Raw genomic sequence first — 21,325 nt, forward strand, 5'->3', positions numbered from 1 at the left:
ATCTGACCACTTTAAGGAGTTCTCTTGGGGGCTTCCTGACCAAATGAGGTTTCTCTGAAGATTTCTGTTTTTTTCCCATCTGGATTACACAGTTAATAGCTATTCATGTTGGAAACATGGGAAAGCATGCAGAGGGCTAGGAATCGTCTAATTTTGCCTGAAGAAGCTTATGATTCATGTGATGCTAATGTTATTCATAGCGTTCTTACGTGTAATAGACATGGTGCTTGCTGTGTAACTATATAAGGAAATTTTATATTCTGCCCGTGTAAACTCCTGTTGCTTTTCCAATAATTTTAAATATTCTTCTCCTTTATTTGAAAGACAGAGTTAAAGAGGGAGGTAGAGACAGAAACAGAGAGAGAGAGACATCGATCTTCCATCTTCCCCAAATGGCCGCAACAGCCAGAACTGAGCTGGTCCGAAGCCAGGAGCCAGGAGCTTCTTCCGGGTCTCCCACGTGGGTGTAGGGGCCAAGGACTTGGGCCATCCTCCACTGCTTTCCAGGCCATAGCAGAGAGCTGGATTGGGAGTGGAGCAGCCAGGACTCAAACTGGCACCCATATGGGATAGCCCTGCAGGTTAGGGCTTTAACCTGCTGTGCCCCCAATGAAATTTTCTTTTTTTTTTTTGACAGGCTGAGTTAGACAGTGAGAAAGAGAGAGACAGAGAGAAAGGTCTTCTTTTTTCCGTTGGTTCACCCCCCATGTGGCTGCTACGGCCGGTGCATTGCGGCCGGTGTGCTGCACGGATCCGAAGCCAGGAGCCAGGTGCTTCCTCCTGGTCTCCCATGGGGTGCAGGGCCCAAGCACTTGGGCCATCCTCCACTGCACTCCCGGGCCACAGCAGAGAGCTGGACTGGAAGAGGAGCAACCGGGACAGAATCCGTCGCCCCGACTGGGACTAGAACCCGGGGTGCTGGCGCCACAGAAGGAGAATTAGCCTAGTGAGCCGCGGCGCCAGCCCACCAATGAAATATCCTTAATATCTGAAAGTTTTTTCCGACAAGTAAATATTACCAATTTAATCCTCGGACACTTTGGAATGATGTATTTAGTGTGACTTGCCTCATGAAGACCGTTGCTGGTGAGCTCGAGCCACGGTCACTGATGATTCCCGAGGGTGAGCTCTGCTGAGGGGGAGCTCATTGTGTTCCTGCGCATCTTGGTTTGTAAAGTTTGTATCACTCCTTCTGCTTTTAGAAGCCCTTCCTTAAACCAAGCCCTTGCTGTGGTCTGTGGTGCCCGGGCCCAGCGTGGCACCTGGGATCCCAGTGCTGAGTGGCGTTGGTCTGGGCACTGGCCTCTCTGTCGTCTCCTGCACCTGCTGTTTCTCCATTGTCCTGGGTTTCTCATTTGGGCTCACCAGGTTTGTAAAAGGGTGTCCCTATTTAGTAACTGCAGGTTTTATAGGAACAAGATGAGCACAGTTTCAGAAGAGACCTCTGTCTGCAGATCCCCGGGCCTCTTTTGTATCCCGGGAAGCTGTACAAAGCCTGATTTCTGGATTCTTCCCGTAGACCATTCTCAGCAGAACGTTCGGACTCCTCTGGACTGTGTACTGTTTTGCGACACAGTCTCGTGGCTGCTCGCGGTGCCCCTGGAGCCAGGCCGTCTGGGCCGAGTCCCAGCTCTGCTACTAATTAGCTGTGCGACCTTGGCCAGGTGGCCTTGTCTCTGAACTCGAGGTGCCTTGTCTGTGTTTGGGGAGCAGAGAGACTTCAGCTGGAGATGAGGATTACGTGAGTTACCACACGCAGAGCGCCGAGAGCTCGCGGAGGCTGGACCTGCCGGCTGCTCACCGTGCTTTGCTCCTTTGCCGTTTGCTGGTGTGGAAGCGAAGGAATTAGAACCCAGCCCCTCTGGCCTGGGGGATCACTCAGTTTTTTTTTGTTTTTTCTATTTTTTTTCCTTTTCTTAGCAAACTTAGGAATCAGAAAAGAAAGGTGGGCATCTGAACGCTGCTTGTTATCTGTTAATCTAGGGTGTGTGCATGTGCGCAGCCTACGTATTTTTAAATAAAACCTTTTGATCTCTGGGAAGGACAGCCTTCAAAACAAGCAGGCGGAGCAGCCCCGGAAGCAGCCCGAGCCCGCTGGGAGTGAGTTGTCTGTCGCAGGGCGAGGTGGTGGCCGTGGCCGACAGGTTTGCCATCCGGGATCCCGGAGTGAATGTTGAGATCCTCCCGATGACATTACAGATGTTACGGCTGCGCTTTTCACCAAAACGGCCGTTTCCTCCCGAAACCACCTTAGGCGTTGAGGCTGGAAGCGTGGCTCCGAGAGGGCCCGGCTCACTCCTGCAGGCATCGCAGGTGACGGCAGCTCGCCCGCTAATTAGGGCCCTGGTGACTGAGCGGTTACAGGAGAAGCTCTGGAGTGAGCAGAAGCAGTAATTGGATGATGGAAAGTTCTGGAGGGCGGGTGTGGGCCGTGTGGTTGGCTCTGCTGCCTGGGCCATTCACTGTCCACTGTAGCTCTCTGCGGTGGGTGGAGGAGGCGCCTTTTCTCCTCAAGTTGTGACTTTCCTGGGCTGGACTCCCTCCAGTGGGAGTTGGCGCGGTGTGCCGCCACCCCAAGCACAAGGCTGGTGGTGGTCAGAGAGAAGCAGTCAAGACTTGCCTGCGTAAGCCTGACACCTGCCATCTTGAGACGGCCTTGGTGGTTGGTTGGCTTTGTGTCTGGGAGCTTGCGTGTGCTCTCCTGCTTCTCTTAAAACACTCGTGGGCCGAGCTGTGCTTGTGCCGGCCTCCAGCCTTGAACCATGAGCCACTGCCCCGTGAGCTTCGGACCTTGCCTTTTGTACCGCAGGGCACGTCGGGATGCAGGCCAATGCCGAGTCGTGTGGACAGGCGCTAGCAGCCTGCACACTACGTCAGGAACGGGGTCTTTGCTTTCTTGAATGTTCTGAGTGTTTTTGCCCAGGCTTGTATTGATTGGCAATGGTCATCTGTTGATGGGAGTGCTTCCCGGTGATCTGACTATTGCAGTATGAGTGTGTAGCCTCTAAGGTTTGGTCACCGAGGTAGTCAGGAAGCCCCTTGCTTTCCGGGGACACGTGTGCAGCACTTGAGGTCGCTTTGGCACAGACACACTGAATTTGGGGGAGCAGCACCAAGTACTGCAGTGTGTGTGTTGTGGCTTTGGGGGACTGTTTTTCCTGGAATAGCATTGACTGCCATGAGGGCCAAAATCCACTCAGGGGCTGGTCCCCAAACTGTTTGTTACAGAGAGGCCAAGAGAAATTATATCCTAGCGTTGGGTTTATTTCTAAGTCGGAGGTCACGGAGATATTAAAAGCAGTGAGGAGGCCGGAGCGATGGCTGTGGCGTTCATGCTGGCTGTCTGATGCTTTGCCAAAGATGGATCCAGTGCTGCTAGACACCATCGAGCAGAACCGGCGGGGAGAACTTCATTTGTGTGGGATTAGCTGAAGGATTTCCAGACTAGAAGTGCGGATTTCTGGAAACCTGCTGTGGGTCATGTTCCACATAGGTCAGTCATCCCAACCTTGGGGCCAGTTCTCTGTCAGAGAGCAGGAATCTGTCCTTGGGGGTGACAGTAGCTGAAGATGCATCAGTTTAGTTACTTAGGGCAGTGGTTACTTCTCAACCCCCCCCCCCCCCAGCTGATAATGTTACAAGTGTTACTGCTGTTGTTGAAAAGCATTGAAATTAGAATTTACTTCCTTCCCACTAGTATTTTAATCAGGAACCTCACTATTTGTTTTCAGATGTCAACATCAAAGAGGATATTTAATGACATTGTGTTAGGACAGGCATTTAAAATTCAAGCAGTAGTGATAGAAGCAGAAACTGCTGATATGCTTTTTGGGGCAAAGGGAAGCCCGTATCTGGGGATGAAAGCTAGTTTTTCTGTCGCCTTGCTTGGGAAGCGTGGGCTGGTGTGGATTTGCTCATGTACGAAGCTCCTCCTCCTGACAGCTTCTGTCTCCCAACCATGTACGTGTCTGACACGCTCTGTCCTTCCAGACAATTCTGCCTGGTTTTCCACTGTTGAGTTTTGGCCCTGGTCTGTGCTTCGCCTGGGAGGAGCCCCTCTGGGGCTTTGTCATGCTGGGCAGAGATCCCATCAACAGTGTACCACCCAGGAGCATCTCCTTGCAGGGCTGTGTGACCAGCCCCCGGGGAAAAGGGGCATGCAGTCAGGACTCTGCCCTCCAGAGACCACGGGCAGAGCTGCTGGGGGGGGGGGGGAGGGCTACCCTGGGCAGCAGGGGGTCTTCTCTGCAGTGCAGATGTGGGAGCAGGGCCAGACCCCTCGCCAGGACCCCGTAAGGATGCACTGCTGTGTGGGGACGAAACTCAGCCAGTGGGGAACAGGACTGGGAGGCGGCGGGGTGGGAGGGCAGGGCTGGGTCCCGGTGGGGCGTGTTCCAACTGCGAGCTCACCGTGAACTTGTCTCCTCCTCCACGCGTCCACCTCTCCCAGTGCCGTGAAGGGCCGGGACCTTCCCCTTGGGGTCCGAGCATCAATGAATTTCTCCCTTTTTCTTACACACAGCAAGATATGACCTTGAGAAAGAGTTTCTAGGGTGACCCTGGGGGCTCCCTCCTCCCTCCTTGGTACTCTCCTGGGTGTTGCCGGGTGCACTCAGAAAACTCGCCCCTCCAGCCTCCCCAGCCTCGGCTCCTTTGGGAATACTCCCGGAGCGCACACTGTGTTCTGGGACTCCCAGGCCCTGCGTCAGGATTTCCCCACCTGCTCCTCACCCCAGGGGACGCGCCCCGGCTGCCGGGTGCTCTCCAGTGCCCTGGGGCGCATCACACACAGGCATCGTCCTGGCCTCTTGCAGCCGTGGGGGCTGGTCCCTGTTATGGGTGGCACCGTGGGGAAGGCAGCAGGGTGCCATCTCCTGGGCCTGTCGCTATCCACAGGGTTTGGGGACAGCACAGGTTAGACCCCAGAGGGGAGGCCTCGTGTGCTTCTGGGATGTGGCCCGGGCCGCGTGGAGAGCTCCGGCCCCAGATCTCGGCTCCGCCCTGTGCTGTCGTGAGGACAGGGTTTTGACGCCTCAGCCCTGTTCCCTTCCTCTGTGAAATGGAGCTGACGGCAAACCGAAGCCGTGCGGTGGTTCTGCAGATGCAGCCAGAGCAGGTCTGTGAAGGACCAGGGTGAGGCCAGGCAAGGTGAGGACAGTGTTTGCCATCGCTGCTCCTGGCTCGGTTTACCCAAGGCCAGTGGCAGACGTGTGTAGAGTAAGTTACCTGAGGGAGGCTCTCTGACAACCAGATACACAATAATGCTTTAATTGCCATGTGTTTTCTTAGTCTAGGGTAAATAAACTAAATAAACTCATGTTTATTTCTGCTATAATGTCCTGTGTTACTAAAGAAGTTTCTTTCGAAATTACTTGTATTTCAGGATGACTTTAAGTGTTAAAGTTAGATGTGAAATGAGCAGCAGTATCCTCAGGTGTTGGTTGAAATTATAGCAGAGCCTTAGGTCTGTTTGTGATTGTATCAACAGGAACTTCTCTTGGGGTTTGGATCTAAAGTTTGGTGAAAACATTGGTGCATCTGTGCAGCTTCTGTGGTGCTGAGTCTGGGAGGCACAGGAGATTCTGGGGGGCCATGAGAATCCAGGGGCACTAGCGGGGTGCAGGCCAGCGTGAGGTGTGTCTGCTGCTGGAACAAGGGACAGGACCCTCATCCTGGGGACATCCGCCTTCCCCCGAAATGATCCCGCATCTTCCACTGTGACTGCCCTCTCCTGCCCTGCTCCTTGGTCTGTTTCCCTATTTATTTATTTACTTTCTTTCTTTCTTGAGAGAGAGAGAGCTTCCATGCAAATACCCACCACAGCAGGGACCAGGCCAGGCTGAAGTCAGGGCCTGGGGCTCAGTCTGGTCCTCCCACGTGGGCAACAGGGGCCCAAGCACCTGAGCCGTCACCGGCTGCCTCCCCGGGTGCGCATTACCGGGAGCTGGATCACGAGCGGAGCAGGACCTGGAACTGAGGCTCTCACGTGTGGTGGAGTCCGCACCACAGTGCCCAAGCCCGCTGTGGCCTCTCTTCTTTCCCGGGCCTGGTCCTCCTGTGAAGGCTTTCTGGGCAGGTTTATCAAGGCAGAGCCCTGCATGTCTGCAGTGGATCCTCCCCGATGACGTCACACACTCTGCCCTCCCTCCTGTGCCCCTGGTGCTGCAGCCCCGAGTGCCCGGGCCTCCCTGAGTGTTTCCTGCGCCGGCTTTTCCTTATTAGAGGCGGTTTCACATCTTTTTGCCTCCCAGGCTGCAACACAAGCTGTCTCCTCACCGTCTGCCGTGTGGTGCATTTGTGGAACCAGTCTGGGAGGGGCAGGGCAGGAGCCCATGCCCACCTGTCGCCTGTCTCTCTTTCCCGATGGTGCTGGCTGGGGCCTTGCTGGGTGCTGGGCTAGGAGCTCTCTGCCCATGGTGCAGAGTCCTTTGAACATGGACACATGAGGTCATGTTCTTGGACCTGGACAGTTGAACTTGCCGAGAATGGCAGGCTGCCCCGTGGTTGCAGGTGGGCCGTGAGGAGGAAGTTCTCTCCTAGGTGTTTCCTGTATTTTCATGTTGGTTCAGAAATCCGCTTTGAGAACGAGTGCATGGTGGGCAGCCACTCGGGAGTCCTGGCACATGCTTGCTTGCTGTTTTCCGTGCCTTCTGGGGCTGCTAGCCTGTGTTCTGCAGCTCCCCAGTTATGTCTTAAATGGGACATCCACACTCGGGAACACCTGAGGAAGCGGCGGCCTCTGATCCTTGCCATGACACAGCACCAAGAGACAGGTTTACTGCATGCACTCCCTTTCTGTCTGTGGTTGATACTCCCCAACCTGAACCCAGGTCAGCAGGGATCAGTGAGCAGGCCTCTGTGTGAGGACTGCTCTGCTGCAGAGGGCAGTCTCCATGCTGCGTGCACGTGTTGTGTGGTGTGTGTGTGTGTGTGTGTGTGTGTGATTGCATTAGGATCTCCATGTTGTGGTTGTGTGTGCACGTGTTGATGTGTGTGTGTGATAGAGTTAGGATCTCCATGCTGTGTGTGCACGTGTTGTGTGTTGTGTGTGTGTGTGATTGCATTAGATCTCCATGTTGTGTGTGCACGTGTTGGTGTGTATGTGATTACATTAGGATCTCCATGCTGTGTGTGCACATGTGTTGGTGTGTGCCTGGTGATCGCATTAGATCTCCATGCTGTGTGTGCACGTGTGTTGGTGTGTGCCTGGTGATCGCATTAGATCTCCATGCTGTGTGTGCACGTGTTGGTGTGTGCCTGTGTGGTTGAGTTAGGATCTCCATGCTGTGTCTGCACATGTTGGTGTGTGTGTGATTGCATTAGATCTCCATGCGTGTGTGCACATGTCAGTGTGTGATTGCATTAGGATCTCCATGCTGTGTGTGCACGTGTCGGTGTGTGATTGCATTAGGATCTCCATGCTGTGTGTGCACATGTGTTGGTGTGTGCCTGTGTGATTGCATTAGGATCTCCATGCTGTGTGTGCACGTGTTGGTGTGTGCCTGTGTGGTTGAGTTAGTATCTCCATGCTGTGTGTGCACGTGTTGGTGTGTGATTGCATTAGGATCTCCATGCTGTGTGTGCACATGTGTTGGTGTGTGCCTGTGTGATTGCATTAGGATCTCCATGCTGTGTGTGCACGTGTTGGTGTGTGCCTGTGTGGTTGAGTTAGTATCTCCATGCTGTGTGTGCACGTGTTGGTGTGTGATTGCATTAGGATCTCCATGCTGTGTCTGCACGTGTCAGTGTGTGATTGCATTAGGATCTCCATGCTGTGTGTTTGCACATGTTGGTGTCTGTGTGCCTGCTGACCACATCAGTGTCTCCTGGCTGTGTTTATGTGTGTGTTGCTGTGTCCAGTCTGGGGAAGCTCGGGTTGCTCCGCTCGGGAGCACCTGACCCTGATGCCTCTTTCTCCGGATGCTAGGGTGGAATACTGATTACTGGGACGCAGTCACTGGCAGGATTGGTCTTCCTCTGTGAAGCCAGCAGTTCTTATGTTCTGTGAGCGACATTTACACCCCTGGACCGTCTGCCATGAGACATGGGCAGGGGGCCTCTGCTCCAGTGACTGTCCATTCCTAGAAACTGATCTTGCCCAGGGTGAGCACCTGGGTGGGGGCTCTCCAAACCCATGCGATTGCACCTGCCATGGTCAGAATTTCTCTCTCGGCTGTGGGTGTTTGAGGTCATGGCTTGTAAACTTGTCCAGGGAAGTTTTCTGTCGATGTTTGAATCTCCTTGAGTCGTAGATGAGGTTAGAGAGTGAATGCGAGCCTTAGAAAGGTGTTTTCCAGCTTTCCCAGGCCTGCAGCTGCACTCAGCCATGTGGGATCTTAGTGGAAGAGGTGTGTACTTGGGTTTTGTGCAACGAGTTTGTGTCCCCTGTGCTTGAGTTTGCCTTTGCTTCCTCCCGTGGGCTCCCCGTGTGTGGATGCTGTGTTCTTACCCTCCTCTCATTCCTGCAGTTTTCTGTGGTTCTCAGAGCGGTGGTGAAGATGGGAAAGCGATCCCGCTCAAGCCCTGTGCTGCAAGGCTGCCTGCCTGAGGGTGCACACGGTCTTAGGGGGAAGCGCACAGCACTGGCTGTGCCCCCTTAGTGCTTGGGAGCGGACACAGCTCTGGACGGAAGACCACCGACAGGACTCAAGAGGGAACTTACTGTGCAGTATAAATTAAAGTCACAATAGCTTAGCTGCAGGCTGCCTGGCTGTTCTTTGAGAGGAGAAAATAATTTTATGTATGCAAATAACCTGCAGGTATGGGACAGCCCCTGGGAGCAAGCCCTGTGCGTGGGGTCTTGTGCACACGCGGTCTCCTCTCGTCTGCGTGTGCTTCTTCTTCAGCCCGTGAGCCGCAAGGCCATGTCACATCCCCGTCTGTGACGTCACAGATCCTTTGCTGTCAGGTGTGATGTCATCTGGGGTGGACCAGAGAAGTGGCACCCCATGTTAGGAAATGAAGCACCCGCTCCTGGAGAACTTGGGGTGTGCACACGTTGGGCTTACTTTACGGCGTGTGAGAGAAGCAGTTCCCTTGGGTTTCTCGGTGGCTTCCTCCCGTTCAGTGCAGCATTTCCAGGGGACTGTGGCTGAACCATCTTATCCATAATTAATTGTTCCATAAACCACGTTCCCTTTCGACTTCTGCGTCTGAGACCACAGGGATGGGATGCGGGCCAGTGCTCAGTCCTCCACGAGAGTGGAGTCGGGGGGGACGAGAGCTGGTGACTGTGCGGAGGCCGCGGTGCCAGGAGTCTGGGCTGGAGCTGTGCGCTCCTGGAATGCCTGTCGCAACTGCAGTTCAGGTCCGACCGCGTCATTGAGGCACGTCTCTGGTGCGGCTGTGCAGTCACCAGGGCAAGTGTCACGGAGCAGGCACGGAGCTCTCGCACTCCCTGCGTCAGTCCGAGGTGTGGGGCGGGTGTTGCACAGGGCTGCACTGACCCTGCCTGTCTGGAGCATAGTGTTGAGGGGGACTCTTATTTTTTAAAACAAGATTTATTTTATTTATCTGGAAGGCAGAGCTAAAGGGAGAGAAACAGAGGTCTTCCATCCACTAGCTCACTCCCACAAGTGGCTGCAATGGCCAGGGCTGGGCCAGGCCAAAGCCAGGAGCTTGGAACTCCATCCGGGTCTCCCACATGGATACAGGGACCCAAGGACTTGGGCCATCTTCTGCTGCTTTCCTGGGAACATTAGATGGGAAGTGGAGCCCCTGGACTGAAGCTGGCACCCGCATGGGATGCCAGCATTGCAGGCGGTGGCTTAACCTGTGCTACGGCGGCAGCTCCAAGAATTTTTTTTTAAAACCAATTAAAGCGTCTTCCTTGTGGTTTGTTCCTAGGCTTCTGGCTCTTGCATCACAGATTTCTGGGATGAGTCCCCATTGCCAAGACTGAGCGTCATTCAGGTGACTTTGTTCTCTTGACAACTTCCTTGCTGGTTTCAGCCATGGCACAGCAGCCAGCGCGTGGCAGGGGGGACCTCAGCAGCCGGACTCCCTGGCCTTTCAGGCCCAGTGGTCCTAGAGGCTCTCATGCTGTGCGCCTGTGTCTCTTGGATCAGAGGAGAAGATGTCACAGCCAAATGCCTTCCGTCTGCGGAAGCACCTGCCCTTCAGAAGTTTGTGTGTGTCCTTCTAGCTGAGCCATTAGCTGCACAGTAGTTACTGTTGTATTTGTAAACAACATGCAGCTTCCATTCCTCACAGACTCCCTGCTGCACCTGCTCACAACTTTCTTTTTATTACTCCGCGCTGTACTTTGCGTGGAGTTTGCCGGTGTCCATTGTCGATGACAACCGTTACATTGTTCCAGTGCCTCTTTTTCCTTTCTTATTTTAGGTGGTGTGAAAACTTAATTCCGCTCTTTCCCTATGGTGCGGAGGGCATACAGTCTGTAGCCTTAGCCTTTGGCGCGTATGTGCGTGTGCGAGGTTTCGTGTTGATAAGCATCTTCCCTTCCGCTACCTAAGGCAGCCGCCTTCGGGGGCGGGGCTGCCACTCGGGCCACTTCCTGTGCCCCCGGACTTGCATGTCCAGGACCTCCTCCTCCCTTGTTTGGTCTCCTCCTGCTGCTGATTTCATCACTGACACTCAGCTGAGCAGCTCCTACGTGGACCTGCCAGCGCACTGTCCGCTCTGCTCCCGGCTCCCTCCTCCTGGCTGCTCTCTCCTTTGCTGCAGGATGCCCCTTAGCAGGCTGTGCTGTCCCGTCTTCACTTTGTCCTCCTGAAAAGTGTTCACCTCGTGTGACCTCAGCTGACCCTTGTGTTCTTGCAGTACTTTGCAGATTACAATCAGGTATTCTGTATCTGTTTTTATGTTAATAGTCTGAAGCTATAATTTAAGTATAGGTATACTAGATCGTATACACACATGCTTTCAAAAAGAGGGTGGGTTACCTCTCCCCCACCTTAGTAGAGGTCAGCACTGTTGTTGGAAACGCAGCACACTGGGTGCTGTGCCGTGATCCACTGGGATTCTACACTGGGGGCTGAGATCCGGTAGGGACCGACACTGGCTGCTGTGATCCAGTGAGGATCCCACTGGGTGCTGTGATCCACAGGGATCCCACCCTGGGGGCTGTGCTATGATCCAGTGAGGACCCACACTGGAGGCTGTGATCCAGTGAGGACCCATACTGGAGGCTGTGATCCAGTGGGGACCCACACTGGGGCCTGTGATCCAGTAGGGACCCACACTAGAGGCTGTATTGTGACCCAGTGAGATCCTTTGGTGCGTGAGGGAGGTAAAATTGTTTAGTCTTGAATTAAATGAGTTCAGACCACCGTTGGATTTTTTGGAGACCTGGCACCTGCTTTTCAGTGTGTGTGTTTGTGCGTGCTTGTCCCTTTGCCAGTACGTGCTATAACTAAGTGTAGTACCTTTCCCCTTCCACCCATGGTTGTCTCCGCATTGTGTGTCTGCTGAACGCTGCATTCTGTGCACCCCAGCTGGTCAGGAATACTTGGTGGCAGTTGATGTCATCCACATCATCTCTGGGTTCATCCCAGCTGTGGCTGGCTCGTATGTGGTAAGTAGCAGAACACCTTACGTGAGCGCAGGTCCTGAGGCCGGCTTGCTTGGGTTGGATTCCTAGCCCATATCTCGGCCCCGTGCTGCCCTGGTTGGCTCCTTCGCTGCTGAGCCTCCTTCCCTCTCCCTGAGATGGAGCAGGAAGAACTCAGAGCTCCAGGAGCTCCTGTGAGTTTCACGTGCGTTAGCACATGGAACAAGCTGGAGCCGCGCCCAGCCCTGTAGACTGGCAGTGAGGGAAGTGCACTCTAACACAGCTTCTGTTGTCTCAAATGCATGCGGAAAGCAGGTTAAAGTTCCAGGGTGAGGAATACGGGACTTGGAGGAAGCCTAAAATAGGATGGCATCTATTTCTGCTAGAAGGCGTTGAGTGTCATGTGCAGGTCTATTTAAACATTTGCTTCCGCTGGAGATGCACGTGCTGAGCTGAGGTTGGGGGGTGAAGCTGTGACGTAGAAATCGGAGTGACCCTTGGCGGGTAAGCGTTGATTTGCTTTGCTAAGTATTTGGTTTGCTTGCAGCTTTCCAGTGCTGCCCAGTGCCCCCATCAAAGGTGAGTGCTGTGGACTTGAACTTCAGCTTCAGGATTTTCTGTTACTCCTGCTGTGACCATGACAAAATCTTTGAATTTCTTGTGCTTTAATTGGACTCTAATAAAGGCAGATAATACACGAGGGGTGCACTGGCATGGATCTAGCTTTGTCAGTGCTTAAAGTAAGGAGATGGGAGTGCATTCCAGCTATGGGGCCATAATATAATGCTTCCAGTGAAAGCACAGTTCTGACCATTTCATACCAAGTTTCTGGAGTCAAATGAGTTGTTGGCTTTTACTTAACTATTTGAGATTCATCACGTTAATTGTAGTTATGACTGGTTCCTCATCAACTTCCAGAAATGATGCGAGGATCCTAACCAGCGTTTGTAGACAGTTAAAATAAGTACGTCGATCAAAAAGTAGTAACAAGCTGCCATGGAGGAAGCCTGACTCCTCGTTGCCTCTTGTCTTGGTTCTTGTCCTTTCCAGTGGCCTTGGCGGCAATGGGCCTTCATGCCCTGCCCTTCCTCTTCTACCTGAGCACAGCTGTCAGAGCACAGAGCCGGGAGTACAGCTGTCAGAGCACAGAGCCGGGAGCACAGCTGTCAGAGCACAGGGCTGGGAGTACAGCTGTCAGAGTACAGGGCCAGGAGTACAGCTGTCAGAGTACAGAGCCAGGAGCACAGCTGTCAGGGTACAGAGCCGGGAGCACAGCTGTCAGGGTACAGCTGTCAGAGTTCAGCTGTCAGGGTACAGCTGTCAGAGCACAGAGCCGGGAGCACAGCTGTCAGATCACAGAGCCGGGAGTACACCTGTCAGAGCACAGGGTCGGGAGCACAGCTGTCAGAGCACAGGGCTGGGAGTACAGCTGTCAGAGCACAGAGCCGGGAGCACAGCTGTCAGAGCACAGGGCCGGGAGTACAGCTGTCAGAGTACAACTGTCAGGGTACAGCTGTCAGAGCACAGAGCTGGGAGCACAGCTGTCAGAGTACAGCTGTCAGAGTACAGGGCCGGGAGCACAGCTGTCAGAGTACAGCTGTCAGGGTGCAGCTGTCAGAGTATAGTCCACATGGCCACGGAAGGCCAGGCCCAGGTGCCAGAAGCCACGGGAAACAGGGTTAAGATTCCCATCAGGCAGAGCGTGGACTCGTAACCTTGCCTGGTGTGGATCCCAGTGGGCAATTTCAGGGTTCTGGTCTGTAGATAAAGCTCTTGTCTAAGCAGGAGAGGACACTCTCAGCCTCTCCCTGTTGTAGCCAAAGCAAGAGTTCCTTCTGGAGCAGGTGCAGCAGGAGTCATAGTGACCTGCTCTGTGCTGGCTCTGCTCTGATGTGACAGCTGTCCTGTGTTCTCATTTTCTGACCACAAGTCATCATTTCACTGAGGCACCTGCCCCTCTTGAGGGTCCGTGAGATTCTGTCCTTTATTTGTGGGGTCGCTCTGCCCCCCTCCTCCACCTCCACCTCTCACTTGAGGTCGTACCTGTGTCAGTTCACATGGCCCCACATGGCGACATGGGGGTCTGGGAAGTGGGGGAGGGCGAACGAGAAGGGTGGGCACGGTGCCCAGTTAGACCCTGTGTCAGACTGCCTGTGACAGACTGGAAATACGGATAAGGAGCATTTTCAGGGAAGCTCGGCCTACCAGAGGAGGGCATGCACTTCTGGCCAAGTGGAATCTGCCCTTGCAACACAGCAGGTCTTTTTATTATTATTATTTTACTATTATTATTAAAGAAACATGTGACTTTATCATGACAGCCACCTTAAGAGGCAGTTGGTAACATGTTTCCATTTGCAGATTGTAGATAAGGTCAGCAACTCTAAAGGTTTCCTGAGGTCATATAACAATGTGTAACAATCTATATTAACAGTAGTTAACAATACATAAGTGCTGTGTTAACAACGTGTAACCATATGCATTAGCAACATATAATAATATGAGCACAGTATGTAGCAGTATGCAATAGTATGTGCCAATATGTAACTGGGTCATCTCGGAGCTGGGCCTTGGTTTCCTGGGCCCCAGCAGGTTTTTTTCTCCACCCTCTTCTCCCAGAGAGGAGTTGGCGGTTCGTTGATGAACTCATCACTGCCTTGCTTTTCAAGCCTTCATCTTGGAAGCAGGGGAGTTTCAGGGCGGCGTGAGCATGCAGGGCTGCCAGGATGGGCATGAGGCTCCCAGCGGAGGAAAGGCCCAGGCCGGGCGGTGAGGGATGGCCAGTGTCCACCTGGCTGGTTTCTGCACGTTTTGCTCAGACCTCAGGGCTTGTGCCCGAAGTTTTCCCGTTTGCTTCCTCCTGTGGTTCTGGGCCAAGGGTGGTGAAGGAAACCCAGGTGAGGGCATTGGGCAGGCTTCCCCCGCCCTGCCTGGCTGCCCGGGCCGGGCTGCGGTGGGAGGGAGGTCTGGCCCTCCTCACCTGGCTGTCGTCAGCAGCGGCTTTCTCTGCTTGATTCCCTTCACAAGCTGGTTTCTGCGGAGGGGAGCGCCTCTCAGCTGAACATGTGCAGTCGTCTGTCTGGGCCACTCTTCCAGGCGGGACTCCTGCTCCCAGCTCTGCATCGCCTCGGCACCTGCCTCCCCCAGCCACGTGCTTAGATAAAAACTTAACTCCACGTCCGTCTTGGCTCGCTCATCTGTGTATCAGACACCCTTACCACCAGAAGCTTCCCATGAGTGAGTGGGGGAAAACAGCTTGGGCTTATTGAATACTGGGTTTAAAAGTTAACAAGGATATCTTATTGACTCTTGTCCTTTGCTGTTCAAAACACTTACGTTATGTAATGGCTCAAGAGTTTGCTTTAGTCAGCAGAACATTTTCGGTATAAATTGGACTCGTGGGTTTGATTCTAGTTGGCACTCTACGGTTTTGCACACGTGGAGCATTTGTTAGGAAGCACTTGGATGCTTAAGGACCTCATCTATTCTCATCCTACCTCTCTGTCTCTTTGAGCAACCATTTGCCCTGGTCCTTGTCTTCAGCTAGCTGTATGTATTCACACGGTTCCAGAGCAGAGAGGATTAATGATGTGCAATTGAAAGTTCCTCTTGGTTTATGGCTCCACCCTCAGCCACGCCCCTTCATTTCTGGGGTGCTGTTGCAGAGGTCCTTCCTGCACACCGAGCACAAGTGTGAGTGCTCCCCTTTGACGGGGCTGCACCCAGCTGTGCCGTTTTGTCATGTGATGCTATGGACGGGCACCCGTACTTGGCTTTATTAAAATCCAGGACTTCTTGGATGCCCTTGTTTTCTTAAGAAAAAAAATAGATTTATCTGTTTGACCAGCAGAGTAACAGAAACAGAGAGAGAGGGAGAAAAAATGCTTCCATCGCTGGTTTGCCCTCCAGCCACCTGCAATGACCGGCTGCCAGGCTGGAGTCAGGAGCTCCATTGGGTCTTCCACGTGGGTGGTAGGGGCCCAAGTATTTGGAGCATCTTTCACTGCTTTCCCAAGTGCATTAGCAGGAAGCTGGATTGGAAGTGGAGCAGCCAGGACTCGAACCAGAACTCTTACAGGGGAGGTCAGCATCCCAGGCAATAGTTGAATCCACTGTGAGACAATGTCGGCCACTAGGTTTTCTATAGGTTTGGGAGCCACTTTTATTTCCTTGTCCATGACCTAACGTTGGCAGTATTATTTTTAAATTATTTTCATGTATGAAAAGTAGAGTGAAAGGGAGAAATACACAAAGAAAAACAAACAAATGGAGATGTCTCCTGTTCACTGGTTTGCATTCAAATGCCCACAAGAGCCAGGGCCATTGCCAGGCAGAAGCCAGGAGCCTGGAAGTCAGTCCTGGTCTCCCATGTGGGTGGCACACTCAGACTTGAGCCATTGCCTGCCACCTTGCAGGGTGCACATTAGCAGGAGGCTGGAACCAGGTGCAGAGCCAGGACGTGAATCCAGCCACTCCAGGGTAGACTGCAGGCGGCCCAAGCAGCAGCCTGACCACTGTGCCAAATGCCCATTGTGTAGTACTTGCTTTCTGGTTTTTTTTTTTTTTTTTTTTTTAAGATTTATTTGATTATTTGAAAGAGTTACACAGAGAAGGAGAGGCAGAGAGAGAGAGAGAGAGATCTTCCACCTACTGATTCACTCCCCAATTAGCCACAGTAGCTGGAGCTGCGCCAATCTGAAAGCAGGAGCCAGGAGCTTCTTCCAGGTCTCCCAAGCAGGTGCAGGGGCCCGAGGCCTTGGGCCATCCTCTACTGCTTTCCCAGGCCTTAGCAAAGAGCTGGATGGGAAGTGGAGCAGCCGGGACTTGAACTGGCGTCCATATGGGATGCTGGCACTGCAGGCGGTGGGTTTATCCCCTGTACCATGGTGCCGGCCCCTAAGCCCTGGTTTTGGGCCGAGAGTGCCTGCTGGAGGAAGCCGTGGGACTTTGCCCTGCAGTCTTCCTTCTCTTCCCAATGTTAGTCTTTCTGACATTGGGCAGATGGATTAATATCAGGCCTCTGACTACTCCCTTAAATCGAGCTTGACACAGATCACGTTGACGCGGGTTACGGTGACTCCTCAGAAGGCCATGGGGACAGTTCTGCCGCCGGCTTTCAGCGCTTGGCGTGCAGAGGGCTGTTGAACACTGGCGATGGTCAGTGCTCTCTGCTGTGCAGAACGCGGGGCGACACTGTACCTCAGCCTGCTCAGCGCAGCCCTCTGCTTTGTACCTGGCGAGCTCCCCGCAGTGCCCAGGCCAGCCCATGGTGCTGCTGCAGCTCCCAGGCTCCTGGACACCTCCTCCCAGCTGCCCTCCAGGTACGGCCTGCGCACCATGCGGCTGCTTCTCCTGTTTCTTCTTCAGTCTCAGGCAGTCTCCTCGATACGCTCATGGAAAACGAGCTTCAGGACAAAGCTGTGCGTGGCTTTCGGAGGTGTTTTTATTTCTCTTTGCTGTGAACCCTTTGAAGTGTTCTTGGACTGATGGCTTGCAGATCTATCTCGACTGCCCCACTTCTCTGAGATTGGCATCCGTGCTCATGTGGTGGCCCGGCCCTGTGCCCCAGGCCTGAATGCTCAGGCGATGGCACACACACACCCCCATGCCCCACCCCACTTTCCAGGGCGGAAATGCCGTGGCCTCCAGGGTCTTCTCTTTCTTCTGCCCCTCCCATCTGCATCCATCGAGAGGTTCTGACAAGGGCTCCAAACTTCGTGTCCCAGACACCTGCCAGGTCACGGGGCTGCTCCCATCGGTGAAGGGCTGTGGGTCTTCCTGCCGCGGGTCCTCCCCCAACACCAGCCTCTCTCCCACCAGCAAGGGTGGGCCCCCCAGGGTCTAAATCAGCTCCTATCTTTCCTCTGGCTGGCAATGGAATCCAGTCTAGAGACCGTGACTAGCCATGTCCTGCCGTCTGATGGCAGTTTGTTCTTCTGTCTGCGCCTGGATGGTTAAGGTTCAGCCACTCTGGCATCCCTTCATTTCGACACCTGCTAGCCCTTTAGAAAGCTCAGGGCCTGTGCGTGAGCTCCTTCCCCTGCCTGGGCTGTTCTCCCCTGGCTCTTGATAAGACCAGCTCGTCTCTGGGTCCAGGTCTTGCTTAAATGATGCTTCTCTGCTGTCTGCCCAATGGCCACATCTGGCTGTCATCTCTCATTTATTCTTCTCTGTTTTGTCTCTGTTTCCTGCATAGCTATGTCCACAGACAAAATTACTTAATTAAATTGCTTTAAGTCTGCCTTGGTCTGTCTTTCCCAGTGAAAGTTGGTTTCAGTGGACAGACCCTACATCTGCTGTGCCTCCTGCTGTGCGTGCTGGCCCCACCCTGAGTGTTCAGTACCTTGGGTATTGCGTGGAGGAGTGAGCGAGGAAGTAGCATCAGAGGTGGGGATTATGTGGAGAGTAAAAGAAAGTATTTCTTCATCAAGCTTGACATTGAGTTATGAGCTGTGGCAAAACAAAATGAAACCAGAAATTATTTCAGTGTGTTTCTGAGGGAAAATCATCTGATTTTCCTATGGAATTGCAAAGTCTTGCTATGATAACTTGTGACTTAGTAGAATATGTCCTTTACATGTTTGGAAAATCTCATGGATTTAACTTGCATTGGCTTTCGGTGTTTGCGCCCTCCAGGGTCCTCCTCAGTGTCACTGGGACTCAGGCGGTGATTGGGTGGTTGTTGTCAGGTGAGAAGTCACCTGGCAGTTCCATAAACAAGCTTCGATTGTCCTGGCATGGTAGACGTGGTTTCCGGTGGGCAGGAGCCCACAGACAGGTGGGCTGAGGGTCTGGCGGAGAAATCTGCAGGTCTCCAGGGCTGTGGCAGTAAGAGGTGCACCCAGGCATGAGGCAGAGTGTGGGGCTGGGGTGGGGGAGAGGTCGGATCTGTGTGGCCCTGGACGCCCCCTCAAGAGATGATGTTGGATCTGGATGGACTCCCAGGCTGGGGAATGGGACGTTCCAGGACGCAGAAGCCTGAGGAGGGCTGGGTGCTCAGGAACTTGCGACCATGACCATGCGGGATGACAGGGAGAGGCAGAGGGCGTGAGGGTGGGGAGGCAGCTTAAGCCAGGCTGCACAGAGCCCGCCTGCTGCGGGCCTAGGGGGAGGGCGCCCTTCAAGGGGAGCCTTTGGATGGTCTCTGTGTTGGTGATTGTGGCCTGGCGCGACTGAGATTTTAGGGAAGTCATTAGAGGATGGCAGGAGAGGTCCAGAGTGGGGGCTCCTCCAAGGGAGGGTGGAGGAGGCGACTCCTAGGAGCAGCCACACTGCATCTTGGAAAGGACGGCCGGCTGGCAAGAAAGGGAGCGCAGGGACGGATCTCTGGACTGCGACGTCTTGTCTTTGGGGTCTCTGCGCGAGTGGTGATGGAGAGGAGAGCGAAGGCCGCCTAGGGTAGCCCCATTGCGCTCGGGGCTCGCACACTTTCCTTGTGCTGCGTAGCGGCAGGGATTGGACCTCGCTTGGGAGCTGTGCCCAGGCCCACGGCTCTCACGTGGGGATGGACTGCTGCAGACAAGCGAGGCGGGCACGGGGGCAGGTGAGGAGGGAGGGCACGGTGCAGCTGCATCTGTGGCTCCTGCGGAGCGCGGGGGAGGCCCGCGCTGCTGGGGTGTGTGGCGCCTCTGTGGGCCCCACTGCACTTCAAGGATGGGAGGGGTGGCAGCAGCTTGCACCCACACCGCTGCCGCCCAGCAGGGCGTGGGGAGCAGAACCCTGCTCAGGTTCCCTGTACGGCCCAGGCAGCTCGGAGGCCTGGCTGCACTCACCCTGTGCACCTGGACTCGGTTTCTGCAAACTGAAGGGTCCGTCGGAGCCCAGCCTGGTGAAGACAGTAGTGACTGAGCTGGGTGACACCAGCTGGGGCAGAAGTGGGAATGGGAGTTGAAGGAGCAGCCCTGTCTTGCTTTCGTGACTCGTGGCGGCAGTTTCCAAAGAGAGCATTGAGTTTGTCCCGACAGAGAACCTTCCCTGGCCAGAGGGATGTGGCCGTTCTGATGTCCCCTTCTTAAGAACTGGAGCCCCTCCCCAGTGAGCAGCCCAGTGCAGAGGTTCAAAGGCGTCCATCCTTAGGCCTCCAGCATGTTTCCTGTGTCTCCCCTGAAGTCCTCCGTGCTGGGGGTCATCGCAGGCGAAGAGGGCCAGTGGGATTTCCACAGCCCCGGCCTGCTGTGCCCATGAGCCACTCCTGAAACTGGACAAGGAGTTTTGTTGTCAGCCTACTCATGTCAGGAGCCCAGATGAAAGGTTATGATAAAGGTACAGCTAAACCAGGGCATTGTCGCGCCTAATTTCTCAGCATTTAGATGTCTTTTTGATAGCAGAAAGAGGAGGCCATTTCCCATCCTGAGATTCCTCTCTGGGCACAGGGACACTGATGGCAGCTCCTAGTTTGAATAATGTCCCGCCTGCGAATTGCAGGCTAATTAAGAAGGGGCATTTTAACCCTCTGAGTAGTGCAGAATTCCTTTCTGGACTCTGGAAGACAAAGACCCAGGCAGAGGGAAACCCGCCCTGCCTCTGTCTGACTGGGATCCCGGCCTGAGAAGGTGTGGTTCTCAGCCGGTGGCTTTTATCCTGCGCCTTCTCCCACGGGGGCTGCCAAGCAGAAGCAGCGCCGTGACTCCTGTCTCAGTAGGCAGCCTGGGGGCTTTCTGGGCACACGGGTCTCCTGATGCGTGGGACGCCCAGCCTGGCAGCCGGCTGGGCGTCTGAGAAAAGCCACTACCGGTTGGTCTCCAGGCGCTGGAAGCCAGGGAGAAGCAGAGACACGCATTTCTGCCCCTTTCACTGTTTTTTGTTTGCTTTCTCTCACTCTGTCTCTCTGGTTTGTTTTTCCTTGACTGTGCTGTGAGGAATGACAGGAATAGGAAAAAGGAGCCTTGATTAAAGAAAGTAAGTTTGAAAACAAATTAATAATTGAAGGGAAGGCTGTAGGAGAATGGAAGAAAAGAGACAGCAGCGCAGCAGTGGGGAAGCTGCATGGAGCCTCACCGCCACGCTTGCCTGTGGCCCCTGGGGGTTTCCTCTGAAACCAAGAGTAGGTTCCCAGGGGCACCGCTTGCGAGCTGCTGTCCTCCGGGGAATGAGTGACTGCGGGAGACCGGGCTGAGAATGTGCACAGAGCAGGGGGCGGCTTCAAATGCAGACTCACACAGGGTTAGAGTGGTGTTTGCAACAAGTGCAGCCTGACTTCTCAGAGGCAGGTGTCCTTACTGGCAGCCCCGAGCCCGTTCTGTGTGAGTGTGATGTCACCTGCAGGCCCGATGACGTCACACATAGACTCGGTGATGTCATCTGCAGGCCTGGTGATGTCACACATAGACTCGGTGATGTCACCTGCAGGCCTGCTGATGTCACCTGCAGGCCTGCTGATGTCACACATGGACTTGGTGATGTCACGTGCAGGCCTGGTGATGTCACGTGCAGGCCTGGTGATGTCACCGGCAGGCCCAATGATGTCACACATAGACTCGGTGATGTCACCGGCAGCCTGGTGATGTCACCTGCAGGCCCAATGATGTCACACATAAACTCGGTGATGTCACCGGCAGGCCTGGTAATGCCACACATGGACTTGGTGGTGTCACCTGCAGGCCTGGTGATGTCACCGGCAGGCCTGGTGATGTCACCTGCAGGCTTGTCTAGGAATGTGGCCTCCAAAATCCACTTGAGCTCCTTGGTAGCCAGTTTCCAACTTTAGTTTTTACCAAAGACTCCCCACTAAGAGTGGCGCACGCAGCCAGCGTCTGAAAGGGTGGCCTCGCGCTTGCGTGCTGGTGCACATGCCCCGTGTGTGTCCGAGACCCT

The 21,325-nt window shown here is 54.2% G+C and overlaps 1 protein-coding gene across 7 annotated transcripts in view; it reads left to right on the top strand.

The window, feature by feature from the left end:
• KCNN2 (potassium calcium-activated channel subfamily N member 2) overlaps nucleotides 1-21,325 on the top strand; it is a 319,374-nt gene that overhangs the window by 226,280 nt on the left and 71,769 nt on the right. The window contains exon 1 of one of the 7 annotated variants that reach the window (XM_070076013.2): nucleotides 1,728-1,945. The exons of the other annotated variants lie outside the window; for them this stretch is intronic. The gene's annotated coding sequence lies outside the window, so the exon portion shown is untranslated. Of the gene's footprint in view, nucleotides 1-1,727; nucleotides 1,946-21,325 lie in introns of those variants that run through there. 7 annotated transcript variants of the gene reach the window in all.

The sequence above is a fragment of the Oryctolagus cuniculus genome, chromosome 6, assembly GCF_051225735.1.
Source record: "Oryctolagus cuniculus isolate XC-2025 breed Fujian yellow rabbit chromosome 6, ASM5122573v1, whole genome shotgun sequence".
NCBI classification, from domain to species: Eukaryota; Metazoa; Chordata; class Mammalia; order Lagomorpha; family Leporidae; genus Oryctolagus; species Oryctolagus cuniculus.